Genomic DNA, 18,199 nt, shown 5'->3' with positions numbered 1-18,199 from the left:
CCAAATAACGAGAGACAGACGGCAGGGATATTAAGTAAATACTTTGCTCTGGCATTTACAGCGAGATAACGCAGAGCTACGATCCTAGGCAATCAGCGGAGTGGGTCAGACTGGGTCAGAGAGAGCACAGATTAATTTATGGGTTATCTAGAGAGGCACACGAAGCAGAGAGGGTCAGGGTTCGTGTGATTCTATTGCTCGCTTGTTAAAGGTAGTATTTTGGGAAGGAGATTTACATTCGGAATGTTGGCTGTGAGGAAGTCATCAAGGGCGTTTAGTGAGGACCAAATGCTCTTCACAATCATCCTTGTTTAATTTCAGTTGCCATTTATTTGGCCAAAAGGCAGTACGGGTTCTATTGGGGATCGATCCCAAGCACAGGCTGCTCGCAAAGCGGACGCGATAATCACTATGCCATAGAACACTGGGTTGGTCTTAATGTATGGAGATTCAGCCTGTGAAATTATGTTTTCAGTGTTTACATTTGGAAGGACTTCCTCAGACACCACCTCCTTGCTGACTGCACAAGTTCTTGCATTTGCCTTAAAGCGATGGTTCCCTCAATATTAATTATTGCTTTCAACCAGAGAGCCACCATATCCCTCAGAAAAGCCAGAAAAATGAGGCAGCATTTAATTATTGCGGGCCGGGGACCGGCGGGAATTGCAAAGGTGAGGGCGTCTGGAAAGTAATTGTGAAGAAAGTCTGTGGAGTTGGGCGGTGGGGGAGGGCGGAGGGTAGTGAGATAGGATGTGAGGCAAAAATCCGCTGAACAGACTTGGGAAGGAAATGCACAATTTGGACGATGCAGTGTTCACTGTCAGCGACTAGAGGTCGCTGTGTCAAACCGAACTGGGGTCCTGGGCAACTCAGTCGGTAGAGCATCAGATTCTTAATATGAGAAACAAAAACAAAAATATCTGGAAAAGCTCCACAGGCCTGACAGCATCTGCGGAAAGGGATACCGTTTCCGTTTCGAGCCTGTATGACTTTTCGTCAGGACTGAGCACAGTTTTCAAGCCCTTGCTCGTGTATGTTGTTAAACCTGAATTATCGATTCTCTTGCAAATCAGTCTATTCCCGCGAATTCGCTCTCATCTCTTTAAGTTATTTTAAAGATTTGCGACATGCTGGTTGATTGTAAAAGGAAATATTTTAAGGTGCAATATTTTAAGGTATTATGAATTGTTCTTTTTTCGAAATTATCAATTATTATTTTCATCCAGCCCCAAGTAACACGGCTATGCGAAGCTCATCTTCCCTGCTCTCCAAATTAAACTCATTAATCTCAATGAATTCCATCCATGAAACTTATTTTTGGAATATAATTTACATTATAACATTTTCTGAATTTATTTTGAAACTTTCCAGGCAACTTGATCTTTCGAACAGGTCGTTCATAATGACTTTGCTTTAAAGACTAAATTAAGGAGTTATTTCCGGTAACAATTTTTTCATTCATTCGCCAGTTGTGGTGTCCCATCTACAAGATGAATTGCAGCAACTCTCCAAAGCTTCTTCGCACAATCCGAACTCGCCGACTCCACCAAAGACAAGGGCAGGTAGAGGCGTGGGAATATTAACACCTGCAATTTCCCCTCCAACCCTCAGACCGTCCTAGTTTGGAACTCAATCGCAGTTTTTTTCACTGTTGTTTGATTCAAGTCTCTGTTCTGACTAAATCCTTGGAACACACTTCCTAATAGAACTGTGGATGTACCGAAACCACCTGGGCTGCGCCGGTTCAAGGACGTGGCTCAGCACCGCCTTCTCAAGGTTATTGGGGATGAGCTACAGATGCTGGCCCAGTCAGCGATGTTCGCTTCATTATTTTCATTGACAAGCTGATTTTCACCCACTGATACTGCTTCAAGACGTAAAATGGACATTGCCTTCTTTTGGTGAAAGATATGCAAACGATCCCACAGCCCCATTTGTGAAGAGGAGCAGGGGAGTAACGCCTGAGGGCTGTTGTATATCACCTGATTAACACAGCAAAAACAGACGGTCAGGGATGGATCACATCATTATTTTTTGGAAGCTTACTCATGCCAAATCAGTTCAATCTTGAACCTACAAAGTGATAGAGAATGAATCTTTGAAACGAGGTTCGGGGATCATTCGTTGATTTGGCATTGTCAATGAATGAACACTCTGTAAAATACACACAGCAGTATCGGTGGGTAAAAAATAAATTTATTGATGAAAACATCAGACTTGTCCAAATCATAGCTTCAAAAAACCAATGCAATTTTTTTTACCTAAAATGTTTCAAAACATCATGCCTCCGAACAAACATTTAAACTACATTCAGAAAATGTACGAACATGAAGTATATTTCAAGGTTTGGTGCTCTGGATGGAATTGAAACATGTTTGTTTTATTCAGACATCAAAAAAATCAGATTGAAATTCCCGTGAAGCACGGGACTGAATGAAAATAGCAATTGATGATTCCAGAACCTCTGCTCAATAGATTTCAAGGCGCCGATTTCGGAAAAAATATACCACTTACAAAAAACAGGGATGGTGACAACACTTTCGGTTACTTACAAGAACAGCACGGGCGATGTGATTTACCAATCTGAAGCGGTGGCCGAGCAGGGCGTTGAACCCTACGCCCTCTCATATTAAAATTCTGATGTTTTACCGACTCTGATGTCTGGACTAGACGAAAGGTGAGTGCTCAGCGACCTCCGCCGACTAAGATGGGACATTACAGCGTGCACGTTCTCTTTGCTTTGGAATCATCCAGTCTCTTGAGGTTCCATCTCTCATGCATCCGTTCTCAGTGCACCTATGCGTTCGGTGCACAAATCCTCACTGAAAACACGACCAGCTACATCCTCTTTCCTTGCTTATGTCTTATTGGGGCTCCGCGAGTGGAGCTAAGAGTAGAAATTTTAATTATGAACTCACCGCTGCTTAAAAGTCAATGCGCACAAGACAGGTCGAGCAGAAGGAGCAGAGTTTGGTTTAATATAGCACATTGAGATTAAAAGCCATGGCAGAAGGCTCAAGCAAAGCAACAAAAAAAAGATCGCTCGAACTGGCTGTACAGTATGGCCTCTTCCTGTGCCATATTGCAAAGTACTTATTTCTGTTCTGGAGAATAAAAATTGTGTGATTCTGCAGAACGGTATGAAAATGCGAGTGAAAATTAAAAGCAATTCGGAAGCAAGGACATTAACTTTAAACACTCAGATTTTTGAAAAATCTGATGCATTCCCTGCTCAATTATCCATGGTCTCACTTCAGTTTTACAGCGGCACATTCACTGCCTGACATCCTGCATCTCATTTCCCATAGTGCAGACTGCACTGTGTATTCCTCTCACACAGCCACAAGTGCTGCCTCCCCGAGGCTTTACTTCCGAGAAGGTCACCGTAAAATATTCCGCGACCCCCCGAACACGCCCCATATGTATGAGATACATATGAACCAGGAGCAGGGGCTGGCTACTCGGCCCTTCAATACTTCTCTGCCATTGAATAACGTGATGGCCTATCTGCCTGAAACGTCCCGTCTACCCGGATACACTTTCACCCACCCCTTGTTAATCAAGAATCTATCAGCATCAAAAACATTCAACGGCTCTTCTTCCACTACCTTATGAGGAAGAGGACACCAAACATAATTTCGAAAATACCATTCAATGCAAGTGAAAACACTGCAATCACAAAACACTTCTCAATTCAAATAGAATCAGCTGTTGGCAAATCTTGGAAATATCTTAAAGGAATTTGCAGTAATTGCTCATGATTTCTGCGATTTACATGAGAATCGATAAGTAGTGCTAAAAACTCATCGCCCGAACAGGGACTTGAACCCTGGACCCTCAGATTAAAAGTCTGATGCTCTACCGACTGAGCTATCCGGGCTCGGGCACGATCGCCGGACAGTGACGTTTACTGGCTGACAGCGAACATTGCATCCTTCAGATTCAGTTCTATTCCTGCGGTCATCCATTGTATTCAGCGGATTCCTCTCACGCACCCACTCTCAATACCATCGATCAATTCAATCACAATTGCTCTTCACAAATCCTAACCCGTACATTTCAACCCAAAGTCCAGCCCGTGCCCATCAAACTTCTCCCATTTTTCTTTGTAAATTTGGTGTGCTGCCTGCTTGAAAGAAAATAAACATATAATCTTCATCCAACAGCCACATTTAGGTTATTTCAAACACATGCACAATATGCAAGGAGCCGAACGGATATAAAACCCTCTTGAACGAATGTACGATAAAATGACTTTGCCGGACGAAACACAATCACAAAGTCGATTCATCGTGGGTTGTTGATGTGTCACTGAAGTGGATGATTCGCATGAGAATCGAGAATTTAAACAAAAAAGGCGGGCGAACAGGGAATTAGACACTGGGCCCTCAGCTTAAACAGTTGATGCTCAGTCCAATGCGCTCTCCGGGGCAGCAACCGGAATTTTATATATCCATGTTCTCTGGTTGCCATCCAACCAGAACTTCACAGGAACGGCAATCACATTCAGATTGCACATTTCTCGCCCGAACTTGCGACAGGAGCAGGGCGAGAAATCCACACCGCAGCGGCTTTCACAGGCCTTCAGCAGCGGGAGACTGAAGCCACGCCCCCTCCGCCCCCACCTCCACCTCCACCTCCACCCCACTTATTTCTTTCGCCAGGAGCAACCCTAAACCACTAAAGCTAAGTGGAGTTTGAGATTAAATAACACTGAAACACTGATGAAGGGATATACACACTCGAAACTTTAACACTGTTTCTCTCTCCACAGATGCTGTTAGACCTGCTGAGTTTTTCCAGAATTCCCCCTGTTTGTTTCAGTTTTCCAGCATCAGCAGTATTTTGCTTTTACATAGATCTTAAATAATTTAGGAACACAAAAGACTATATTAAAATATCTTACAAGCTAGTACTTACAACAAGAAGCGTGATGGGTTGGAAAGGCTGATACCCCCAAATAACGAGAGACAGACGGCAGGGATATTAAGTATATACTTTGATCTGGCATTTACGGCAAGATAAAGCAGGGATATGATCCTAGGGGATCAGCGGAGTGGGTCAGACCGAGTCAGAGAGACAACAGATTAATTTATGGGTTATCTAGAGAAGCACACGAAGCAGAGAGGGTCAGGGTTTGGGTGATTGTACTGCTCGCTTATTAAAGGTAGTATTTTGGGAAAGAGATTTACTTTCAGCATGTTGGCTGTGAGGAACACTTCAAGGGTGTTAAGTGAGGACCAACTGCTCTTCACAATCATCCTTGTTTAATTTCAGTTGCTATTTATTCGGCCAAGATGCAGCATTGTTTCTACTGGGGATCGATCCCAAGGAACTGCTACGTGCAAAGTAGACGCGTAATCACTATGCCATAGAACCCTGGCTTTGGCTATGTGAATGGAGATTCAGCCTGCGAAATTCTGTTTTCAGTGTTTGCATTTGGAAGGAATTCCTAAGACTCCACCTCCTTGCTGGTTGCAAAAGTTCTTGCATTTACATTAAAGTGATGGTTCCCTCAATATTAATTATTGCTTTCAACCAAAGAGCCACCAACTCCCTCAAAAAACAGGAAAAATGAGACAGCATTTAATTATTGCGTGCCGGGGGCCGGGGGCAATTGGAAAGGTGAGGGCGTCTGGAAAGTAATTGTGAAGAAAGTCTGTGGGGTTGGGCGCTGGTGGTGGGCGGAGGCTAGTGAGATAGTATGTGAGGCAACAATCCGCTGAATAGACTTGGAAGGAAATGCACAATTTGGACGATGCAAAGTTCATTGTCAGCGACTCGAGTTCGTTGTGTCAACCCGCACTGGGGTCCTGGGCAACTCAGTCGGTAGAGCATCAGATTCTTGACGTGAGAAACGAAAACATAAATATCTGGAAAAGCTCAGCAGGTCTGATAGCATTTGCGGAAAGGGTTACAGTTAATGTTTCGAGCCCGTATGACTATTCGACAGGACTGAGCATAGTTTTCAAGCCCCTGCTCCTGCGAAGTTTTTAAACCTGAATTATCCATTCTGGTGCAAATCATTCTGCACCCGCGAAATTGTTCTCATCTGTTTAAGTTATTTTAAAGATTTGTGAAATGCTGGTTGCTTGTAAAAGGAAGAATATTATCTGATGCAATATTTTAAGGCATTATGAATTGAGTTTTTTCGAAATTATCAATTATTATTTTCATCCAGCCCCAAGTAACACGGCTATGCGAAGCTGATCTTCCCTGCTCTCCAAATTAAACCTATTAAGCTCATTGAATTCCAACCATGAAACTTATTTTTGGAATATAATTTACATTATAACATTTTCCGAATTTATTTTCAAACTTTGCAGGCAACTTGATGTTTCGAAGCGGTCGTTCATAATGACTTTGCTTTAAAGACTAAATTAAGGCGTTATTTCCGGTAGCAATTTTTTCATTCATTCGCCAGTTGTGGTGTCCCATTTACAAGATGAACTGCAGCAACTCTCCGAAGCTTCTTGGCACAAACGAAACTCGCAGCCTAAACCAAAGACAAGGGCAGGTAGAGGCGTGGGAATATCAACACCTGCAATTTCCCCTCCAACCCACAGACCGTCCTGGTTTGGAACTCTATCGCAGTTTTTTTCACTGTTGTTCGATTCAAGTCAGTGTTCTGACTAAATTCTTGGAACTCACTTCCTAATAGAATTGTGGATGTACCTTAACCACATGTGCTGCGCCGGTTCAAGGACTTGGCTCAGCACCGCCTTCTCAAGGGTATTGGGGATGAGCTACAGATGCTGGCCCAGTCAGCGATTTTCGCGTCATTATTTTGATTGACAAGCTTATTTCCACCCACTGACACTGCTTAAAGATGTAAACTGGCCATTGCCTTCTTTAAATATATTCATGAAAACATCAGACTTGTCGCAGTAATCACTCCAATAAATCAATGCAATTTTTTTACCTAAAATGTTTCAAAACATCCAGCCTCCGAGCAACATTTTAAACTGCATTCAGAAAATGTACCAACATGAATTATATTTGAAGGTTTGGTGCCCTGGATGGAATTGAAACATACTTCTTTTATTCAGGCATCAAAAAAATCAGATTGAAATTCCCGTGAAGCACGGGACTGAATGAAAATAGGAATTGATTATCCCGGAACCTCTACTCAATAGAATTCAAGGCGCCGATTTCAGAAAAAAAAATACCACTTACCAAAAACAAGGATGGTGAAACACGTTCGGTTACTTCCAAGAACAGCACGGGCTATGTGATTTCCAAAGTTGAAGCGGTGGCTGAGCAGGGCGTTGAACCCTACGCCCTCTCATATTAAAATACTGATATTTTACCGACTTTGATGCATGGACTCGACGAGAGGTGAGTGCGCAGCGACCACCGCCGGCTAAGATGGTACATTACAGCAGCCCACATTCTCTTTGCTTTGGAATCAGCCAGTCTCTTGAGTTTCTATCTCTCAAGCATCCTTTCTCAGTGCCCCTATGGGTTCAGTGCACAAATCCGCAATGAAAACTCGTCCAGCTACATCCTCTTTCCTTGCTTATGTCTTATTGGGGCTCCGTGAGTGGAGTTAAGAGTAGAAGTGTTAATTATGAGCTCACGGCTGCTTAAAAGTCAATGCGCACAAGGCAGGTCGAGCAGAAGGTGCACAGTTTCGTATAAATTAGCATATTGAGATTAAAAAACATGACAGGAGGCTCCAGCGAAGCAACAAAAAAAAGATGGCTCGATCTGGCTGTACAGTATGGCCTTTTCTGGTGCCATATTGCATAGTAATTATTTCTATTCTGGAGAATAAAAATTCTTTGATTCTGCAGAACGGTATGAAATTGCGAGTGAAAATTAAAAGCAATTCGGAAGCAAGGACATTAATTTTGAACACTCAGATTTTTAAAAAGCCTGATGCAATCCCAGTTCAACTGTCCATGTTCTCACTTCTGTTCTACACCGGCACTCTCACTGCCTGACATCCTGCACCTCATTTCCCAATAGTGCAGCCTGCACTGTGTATTCCTCTCACACAGCCAGAAGTGCTGGCTCCCCGAGGCCTTACTTCCGAGACGGTCACCGTAAAATATTCCGCGAACCCCGACACGCCCCGTATGTATGAGATACATACGAACCAGGAGCAGGGGCTGGCCACTCGGACCTTCAATCCTTCTCTGCCATTCAATAAGGTGATGGCCTATCTGATTGCAACCTCCCGTCTACCCCGATACACTTTCACTCACCCCTTGTTAATCAAGAATCTTTCAGCATCAAAAACATTCAAAGGCTTCCACTACATTATGAGGAAGAGCACTCCAAATATAATTTCGAAAATACCATTCAATGCAAGTGAAAACACAGCCATCAGAAAACACTTTTCAATTCAGATAGAATCAGCAGTTGGCAAATCTTGGAAATATCTTAAAGGAATTTGCAGTAATTGCTCATGATTTCTGCGATTTACATGAGAATCGATAAGTATCGCTAAAAGCTCAACGCCCGAACAGGGACTTGAACCCTGGACCCTCAGATTAAAAGCCTGATGCTCTACCGACTGAGCTATCCGGGCCCTTGCGCACCCGCCGGACAGTGACCTTTACAGGCTGACAGCGAACAATGCATCCTTCAGATTCTGTTCTTTTCCTGCGGTCATCCATTGTATTCAGCAGGTCTGGCAGCATCGGCGGAGAAGAAAAGAGTTGACGTTTCGAGTCCTCATGACCCTTCGACAGGTATCGAAGGGTCATGAGGACTCGAAACGTCAACTCTTTTCTTCTCCGCCGATGCTGCCAGACCTGCTGAGTTTTTCCAGGTAATTCTGTTTTTGTTTTGGATTTCCAGCATCCGCAGTTTTTTTGTTTTTATCCATTGTATTCAGCGGATTCCTCTCACGCACCCACTCTCAATACCATCGATCAATTCAATCACAATTGCTCTTCACAAATCCTAACTCGTACATTTCAACCCAAAGTCCAGCCCGTGCCCATCAAACGTCTCCCACTTTTCTTCGTAAATTTGGGGTGCTGCCTGCTTAAGGAAAAAAAAATATATAATCTTTATCCAACAGCCACATTTAGGTTATTTCAAACACATGCACAATATGCAAGGAGCCGACCGGATATAAAACACTCCTGAATGAATGTACGATAAAATGAATGTGCCGGACGAAACACAATCACAAAGTCCATTCATCCTGGGTTGTTGATGTGTCACTGAAGTGGATGATTCGCATGAGAATCGAGAATTTAAGTTTAAAAAAGCGGGCGAACAGGGAATTAGACACTGGGCCCTCAGCTTAAACGCCTGATGTACTGTCCAGTGTTCTCTCCGGGGCAGCAACGGGAATTTTATATATCCATGTTCTCTGGCTGCCATCCAACCAAAACTCCGGAGGAACTGCTATCACATTCAGTTTGCATATTTCTCGCCCAATCTTCCGACAGAGGGAGGGTGAGAAACCCGCAAGGCAGCGGGTTCCCCGGGACTTCAGCAGCGGGAGACTGAAGCCACGCCCCCGCTGCCTCCACCTCCACCTCCAGCCCACCTATTCCTTCCGGCACGAGCTACCCGAAACCAGTAAAGCAAAGTGGAGTTTGAGATTAAATAGCACTGAAACACTGAAGAAGGGATATACACACTCGAAACGTTAATTCTGTTTCTCTCTGCAGAGATGCTGTTAGACCTGCTGAGTTTTTCCAGAATTTCCCCTTTTTGTTTCAGGTTTCCAGCATCAGCAGTATTTTGCTTTTACCTAGAACTTAAATAATCTAGGAACACAAAAGACTACGTTAAACTATTTTACTGGCGAGTACTTACAACGGAGGCAGCATTGGGAAAGAAGGGTGATGGGTTGGCAAGGATGATACCCCCAAATAACGAGAGACAGTCGGCAGGGATATTAAGTATATACTTTGCTCTCGCATTTACGGCTAGATAAAGCAGGGCGATGATCCTAGGGGATCAGCGGAGTGCGTCAGACCGACTCAGAGAGGTAACAGATTAATTTATGGGTTATCTAGAGAAGCACCCGAAGCAGAGAGGTTCAGGGTTCGGCTGAATGAACTACTCGCATAGTAAAGGTAGTATTTTGGGAAAGAGATTTACATTCAGCATGTTGGCTGTGAGGAACACATCAAGGGCGTTTAGTGAGGACAAGCGGCTCTTCACAATCATCCTTGTTTAATTTCAGTTGCCATTTATTTGGCCAAAGGGTAGCACTGTTTCTACTGGGGATCGATCCCAAGGACCTGCTACGTGCAAAGTAGACGCGATAATCACCATGCCATAGAACCCGGGCTTTTGATATGTGAATGGAGATTCAGCCAGCAAAATTCTGTTTTCAGTGTTTGCATTTGGAAGGAATTCCAAAGACTCCACCCCTTTGCTGGTTGCACAAGTTCTTGCATTTGCACTAAAGTGCTGGTTCCCTCAATATTAATTATTGCTTTCAACCAGAGAGCCACCAACTCCCTCAAAAAAACAGGAAAAATGAGGCAGCATTTAATTAGTGCGAGCTGGGGGCCGGCGGGAATTGCAGAGGTGAGGGCGTCTGGTAAGTAATAGTGAAGAAAGTCTGTGGGGTTGGGCGGAGGTGGTGGGCGGAGGGTAGGCGGATAGGATGTGAGGCAAAAATCCGCTGAACAGACTTGGGAAGGAAATGCACAATTTGGACGATGCAACCTTCACTGTCGGCGACTAGAGTTCGTTGTGTCAAACGGCTCTGGGGTCCTGGTCAACTCGATCGGTAGAGCATCAGATTCTTCATATGAGAAACAAAAACAAAAATATCTGGAAAAGCTCAGCAGATCTGATAGCATCTGCGGAATGGGTTACAGTTAATGTTTCGATCCCGTATGATTATTCATCAGGACTAAGCATCATTTTCAAGCCCTTACTCTTGTCGTGTTTTTAAATCTGAATTATCGATTCTCTTGCAAATCATTCTATCCCGGTGAATTCGCTCTCATCTCTTTAAGTTATTTTAAAGACTTGTAACGTGCTGGTTGTTTGTAAAAGGAAGAATATTATCTAATGCAATATTTTAAGGTATTATGAATTGAGTTTTTTTCGAAATTATCAATTATTATTTTCATCCAGCCCCAAGTAACACTATGCTGTGCGAAGCTGATCACCTCTGCTCTCCAAATTAAACTCATTAATCCCATTGAATTCCATCCATGAAACTTAATTTTGGAATATAATTTACATTATAACATTTTCTGAATTTAGTTTGAAACTTTGCAGGCAAATTGATGTTTCGAAGCGGTCGTTCATAATGACTTTGCTTTAAAGACTAAATTGTAACCTTATCTGCGGTGGCAAATTTTCCATTCATTCGCCAGTTGTGGTGCCCCATCTACAAGATGAACTGCAGCAGTTCTCCAAAGCTACTTGGAGCATTCCAAAATCGCAAACTCCACCAAAGACAAGGGCAGGTAGAGCTGTGGGAATATCAACATCTGCAATTTCCCCTCCAACCCACAGTCAGTCCTAGTTTGGAACTCTATCGCAGTTCTTTCACTCTTGTTGGATTCAATTCCCTGTCCTGACTAAATCCTTGGAAATCACTTCCCATTGCAACTGTGGATGTACCTAAACCACATGGGCTGCGCCGGATCAAGGCCGTGGCTCAGCACTGCCTTCTCAAGGGTATTGGGGATGAGCTACAGATGCTGGCCCAGTCAGCGATGCCCGCGTCATAATTTTGAGTCACAAGCCACTGACGCTGCTTAAAGATGTAAACTGGGCATTGCCTTCTTTTGCTGAAAGATGTGCAAAAGATCCCACAGCCTCACTGTAAAGAGGAGCAGGGGAGTAACGCCTGAGGTCTTTTGTATATCATTTGATTAAAGCAGCAAAATCAGACGATCAGGGATGGATCACATGGTTGTTTTTTCGAAGCTTACCCATAGCAAATCAGTTCAATGTTGAACCAACTAAGTTACAGAGAATCAAACTTTTAAACCGGGGCCCGGGGATCGTTCGTTGATTTGGCATTGTCAATGAATGCACACACTGTAAAATATACATTTTACAGCAGTACCAGTGGGTAAAAAATAAATTTATTTTTGAAAACATCAGGCTTGTCCCAATAATCGCTTCAATAAACCAGCGCAAGTTATTTACCTCAAATGTTTCAAAACATCGCGCCACCGAGCAATATTTTTAGCTGCATTCAGAAAATGTACGAACATGAATCATATTTAAAGGTTTGGTGCCCTGGATGGAACTGAAACATGTTTGTTTTACTCAGACATCAAAAAAATCACATTGAGATTCCCGTGAAGCACGGGATTGAATGCAAAAAGGAATTAAGGATCCCGGAACCTTTAGTCAATATATTTCAAAGCGCCGACTTCAGAAAAAAAATACCACTTACTAAAAACAGGGATGGTGACGACACTTTCGGTTACTTACAAGAACAGCACGGGCTAAGTGATTTCTAAATTTGAAGCGGTGTCCGGGCAGGCCTTTGAACGCTGAGCCCTCTCATATTAAAATTCTGATGTTTTACCGACTCTGATGTCTGGACTAGACAAGAGTGCGCAGCAACCACCGCCGACTAAGATGCGACATTACAGCAGCCCACATTCTCTTTGCTTTGGAATCTTCCAGATTCTTCAGTTTCTATCTGTCAAGCATTCTTTCTCAGTGCCCCTATGGGTTCGGTGCACAAATCCGCAATGAACACACGACCAGCTACATCCTCTTTCCTTGCTGCTGTCTTATTGGGGCGCCGTGAGTGAAGATGAGCGTACAAATGTTAAATAGCCAAGTGGTTATGGTACTGGGTTTGTAACCTCAAGAGTTCAAATCTCACAATGGTAAACTATGAAACAATGTAACTTCATCTGAAACAGATGGAAACGGGTTTGTACTCGAAAGAGTTACAATGTTAATTATGAACTCATCGCTGCTTGAAAGTCAATGAGCAGAAGGTACACAGTTTCGTTTAATATAGCATATTGAGATTAAAAGACATGCCAGGAGGCTCGAGCGAACAACAAAAAAAAATGGCTCTATCTGGCTGTACAGTATGGCCTCTTCCGGTGCCATATTGCATAGTTATTATTTCTATGCTGGAGAATAAAAATTCTGTGATTCTGCAGAACGGTATGAAAATGTGAGTGAAAATTAAAAGCAATTCGGAAGCAAGGACATTAACTTTGAACACTCAGATTTTTAAAAAACCTGATGCAATCCCAGTTCAACTATTTATGTTCGCACTTCTGTTTTACACCGGCACTCTCACTGCCTGACATCCTGCATCTCATTTCCCATTGTGCAGACTACACTGTGTATTCCTCTCACACAGCCACAAGTGCTGCCTCCCCGAGGCTTTACTTCCGAGAAGGTCACCGTAAAATATTCCGCGACCCCCCCCCCCACCCCACCCCCCACCCCCACCTCCTCGACACGCCCCGTATGTATGAGATACATACGAATCAGGAGCAGGGACTGGCCACTCGGCCCTTCAATACTCCTCTGCCATTCAATAAGGTGATGGCCTATCTGATTGCAACCTCCCGTCTACCCCGATACACTTTCACTCACCCCTTGTTAATCAAGAATCTTTCAGCATCAAAAGCTCTTCTTCCACAACCTTATGAGGAAGAGGACTCCAAAGATAATTTCGAAAATGCCATGCAATGCAAGTAAAAACACTGCCATCACAAAACACTCTCCAATTCAAATAGAGTTAACAGCTGGCAAATCTTGGAAACATCGTAATGGCATTTTCAGCAATTGTTGATGATTTCTGCAATTTACATGAGAATCGGTAAGTAGGATTAAGAACTCAACGCCTGAAGAGGGACTTGAACCCTAGACCCTCAGATTAATAGTCGGATGCTCTACCAACTGAGCGATCCAGGCTCTCGCCCTGCTGCTGGACAGTGACCTTTACTAGCTGACAGCGAACAATGCATCCTTCAGATTCTGTACTTTTCCTGCTGCCATCCACTGTGTTCAGCAGATTTCCCTCAGGCACCCACTCTCAACATGATCGCTAAATTCAATCCCAATTGCTCTTCACAAATCCTAACCCGTCCACTTCACCCCAAAGTCCAGCCCGCGCCCATCAAACGTCTCTCATTTTGCTTTGTAAATTTGGGGTGCTGCCTGATGAAAGGAAAAATATATATCTAATCTACATCCAACAGCCACATTTAGGTTATTTCAAACACATGCACAACGTGCAAAGAGCCGAACAGATATAAAGCCCTCCTAAACGAATGTACGATAAAATGACTGTGCCGGACGAAACACAATCACAAAGTCCATTCATCGTGGGTGGTTGATGTGTCACTGAAGTGGATGATTCGCATGAGAATCGAGAATTTAAATTGAAAAAAGCGGTCGAACAGGAAATTAGACACTGGGCCCACAGCTTAAACGGCTGATGCTCAGCCCAGTGGGATCTCCGGGACAGCAACGGGAATTTTATATATCCATGTTCTCTGGCTGCCATCCAACCAAAACTCCGGAGGAACAGCAATCACAAACAGGTTGCATATCTCGCCCGATCTTCTGACAGCGGCAGGGTGAGAAACCCGCACCACAGCGGGTTCCCCAGGACTTCAGCAGCGGGAGACTGAAGCCACGCCCCCGCTGCCTCCACCTCTACCTCCAGTCCACCTATTCCTTCCGACATGAGCTACCCTAAACCAGTAAAGCAAAGTGGAGTTTGAGATTAAATAACACAGCAACTCGGAAGAAGGGAAATACACACTCGAAACGTTAACTCTGTTTCTCTCTCCACAGATGCTGTTAGACCTGCTGCGTTTCTCCACATTTTCCCCTTTCTGTTGCAGGTTTCCAGCATTAGCAGTACTATGTTTTTACCTACAGCTTAAATAATCTAGGAACAGAAAAGATTAACGTTAAGATATTTTACAGTCTAGTACTTACAGTGGAGGCAGCTTTGGGGAAGGAGCGTGATGGGGTAGAAAGGATGATAGCCCCAAATAACGAGAGACAGATGGCAGGGATATTAAGTAAATACTTTACTCTGGCATTTACGGCGAGAAAAAGCAGGGCTAAGATCCTAGGGGATCAGCGGAGTGGGTCAGACCGAGTCAGAGAGACAACAGATTAATTTATGGGCTATCTAGAGAAGCACACGAAGCAGAGAGGGTCAGGGTTCGGGTGAATGTACTGCTCGCTTATTAAAGGTAGTATTTTGAGAAACAGATTTACATTCAGCATGTTGGCTGTGAGGAACACATCAAGGGCGTTTAGTGAGGACCAGCTGATCTTCACAATCATCCTTGTTTAATTTCAGTTGCCATTTATTTGGCCAAAATTTAACATTGCTTCTGCTGGGGATTGATCCCAAGGCCCTGCTGCATGCAAATTAGACGGGATAATCACTATGCGATAGAACCCTGGCTTTGGCTCTGTGAATGGAGATTCAGCCTGCGAAATTCTGTTTTCAGTGTTTGCATGTGGAAGGAATTCCTAGGACTCCACTTCCTTGCTGGTGGCACAAGTTCTTTAATTTGCCTTAAAGTGGTGGCACCCTCACTATTAATTATTGCTTTCAACTAGAGATCCACCAACACCCTCAAAAAAGCAGGAAAAATGAGGCAGCATTTAATTATTGCGGGCCGGGGACTGGCGCGATGTACAGAGGTGAGGGCGTCTGGAAAGTAATTGTGAAGAAAGTCTGTGGGGTTGGGCGGTGGTGGTGGGTGATAGGATGTGAGGCAAAAATCCGCTTAACAGAATTGGGAAGGAAAAGCGCAATTTGGACGATGCAGTGTTTATTGTCAGCTACTAGAGGTCGCTATGTCAAACCGCACTGGGGTCCTGGGCATCTCAGTCGGTAGAGCGTCAGATTCAAGTCTCTGTTCTGACTAAATCCTTGGAACTACCTTCCTAATAGAACTGTGGATGGACCTAAACCGCATGAGCTGCGCCGGTTCAAGGACGTGGCTCAGCACCGCCTTCTCAAGGGTATTGGGGATGAGCTACAGATGCTGGACCAGTCAGCGATGCACGCGTCATTATTTTGATTGACAAGCTTATTTCCACCCACTGACAATGCTTAAAGATGTAAACTGGGCATTGCCTTCTTTTGCTGAAAGATGTGCAAAAGATCCCACAGCCTCACTGTAAAGAGGAGCAGGGGAGTAACGCCTGAGGGCTTTTGCATTTCATTTTATTAGCGCAGCAAAAACGGACAATCAGGCATGTATCACATGGTTATTTTTTGGAAGCTTACCCATGGCAAATCTATTCAATGTTGAACCAAATAAATGATAGAGAATCAAACTTTTAAACCGAGGCCCGGTGATCGTTCGTTGATTTGGCATTGCCAATGAATGAACACTTTGTAAAATATACACTTACAAGAGTACCAGTGGGTAGATAATAAATTTATTGATGAAAACATCAGACTTGTCCCAATAATCGCTTCAATAAACCAATGCAATTTTTTTCCTAAAATGTTTCGAAACATCACTTCTCCGAGCAAAATTTTAAGCTGCATTCAGAAAATGTACGAGCATGGATCATATTTGGATGGAATTGAAACATGTCTGTTTCATTCAGGCATCAAAAAAATCAGATTGAAATTCCCGGGAAGCATGGGACTGAACGAAAATAGGAATTGATGATCCCGGCACCACTGCTCAATAGATTTCAAAGCGCCGACTTCAGAAAATATACCACTTAAAAAAAACAGGAATGGTGACAACACTTTCGGTTACTTACAAGAACAGCATGGGCTATGTGATATCCAAATTTGAAGGGTGGTCAAGCAGGGCTTAGAACCCTCCGCCCTCTCATATTAAAATTCTGATGTTTTACCGACTCTGATGTCTGAACTAGACGAGAGGTGAGTGCGCAGCGACCTCAGCTGGCTAGAATGGGACATTACAGCGCCCACCTTCTCTTTGCTTTGGAATCATCGAGTCTCTTGAGTTTCAATCTATCAAACATCCTTTCTCAGTGTCCCTATGCGTTCGGTGCACAAATCCTCAAAGAAAACACGACCAGCTACATCCTTTTTCCTTGCTTATGTCTTTTTGGGGCTCCGCGAGTGCAGCTAAGAGTACAAATGTTAATTATGAGCTCACCGCTGCTTAAAAGTCATTGCGCACAAGACAGGTCAAGCAGAAGGCGCACCGTTTCGTTTAATATAGCAGATTGAGATTAAAAGACATGGCAGGAGGCTCCAGCGAAGCAACAAAAAGAAAGTTGGCTCGAACTGGCTGTACAGTATGGCCTCTTCCTGTGCCATATTGCCAAGAAATGATTTCTGTTCTGGAGAATAAAAATTCTGTGATTCCGCAGGCCGGTATGAAAATGAGACTGAAAATTAAAAGCAATTCGGAAGCAAGGGCATTAACTTTGAACACTCAGATATTTAAAAAACCTGATGCAATCCCAGTTCAACTATCCGCGTTCGCACTTCTGTTTTACGCCGGCACATTCACTGCCTGACATCCTGCACCTCATTTCCCAATAGTGCAGCCTGCACTGCGTATAGCTCTCACACAGGCACAAGTGCTGCCTCCTCGAGGCTTTACTTCCGAGAAGGTCACCGTAAAATATTCCGCGATCACCCACCCCCGCCCCCCCCCCCCCCCCCCAACACGCCCCGTATGTATGAGATAAATACGAACCAGGAGCAAGGGCTGACCACTCGGCCTTTCAATACTCCTCTGCCATCCAATAAGGTGATGGCCTATCTGATTGCAACCTCCCATCTACCCCGATATACTTTCACTCACCCCTTGTTAATCAAGAATCTTTGAGCATCAAAAACATTCAAAGGCTCTTCTTCCACCACCTTATGAGGAAGAGGACTCCAAAGATAATTTTGAAGATACCATTCAATGCAAGTGAAAAGACTGCCATCAGAAAACACTTTTCAATTCAAATAGAATCAGTAGTTGACAAATCTTGGAAATATCTTAAGGCATTTGCAATAATTGCTCATGATTTCTGCGATTTACATGAGAATGGATAAGTAGCGCTAAAAACGAATCGCCTGAACAGGGACTCGAAACCCGGACCCGCCGATTAAAAGTCAGATGCTTTATCCACAGAGCAATCCGGGCCCGACCATCACCGCCGGCCAGCGTCCTGTACTGGCTAACTGCGAACAATGCATCCGTCAGATTCTGTACTTTTCCTGCTGTCATCCACTGCACTCCGCGGATTTCCCTCACGCACCCACTCTCAATACCATCGCAAAATTCAACCACAATTGCTCTTCAGAAAT

At 43.8% G+C, this 18,199-nt stretch overlaps 3 non-coding genes across 3 annotated transcripts; all 3 read right to left on the bottom strand.

The window, feature by feature from the left end:
• Window positions 1-3,807: 3,807 nt before the first annotated feature.
• Window positions 3,808-3,880, bottom strand: trnak-uuu. Its single transcript has one exon. It is a non-coding gene; the product is annotated as a tRNA-Lys (tRNA).
• A 4,583-nt stretch (window positions 3,881-8,463) lies between these two features.
• On the bottom strand, window positions 8,464-8,536 carry trnak-uuu. The gene has a single exon. It is a non-coding gene; the product is annotated as a tRNA-Lys (tRNA).
• Window positions 8,537-13,769: 5,233 nt separating this feature from the next.
• trnan-auu lies at window positions 13,770-13,842 on the bottom strand. Its single transcript has one exon. It is a non-coding gene; the product is annotated as a tRNA-Asn (tRNA).
• Between the last annotated feature and the right edge of the window lie 4,357 nt (window positions 13,843-18,199).

The sequence above is a fragment of the Carcharodon carcharias genome, chromosome 24 (genome assembly GCF_017639515.1).
Source record: "Carcharodon carcharias isolate sCarCar2 chromosome 24, sCarCar2.pri, whole genome shotgun sequence".
NCBI classification, from domain to species: Eukaryota; Metazoa; Chordata; class Chondrichthyes; order Lamniformes; family Lamnidae; genus Carcharodon; species Carcharodon carcharias.
This window is presented reverse-complemented; position numbering and strand designations above follow the sequence as displayed.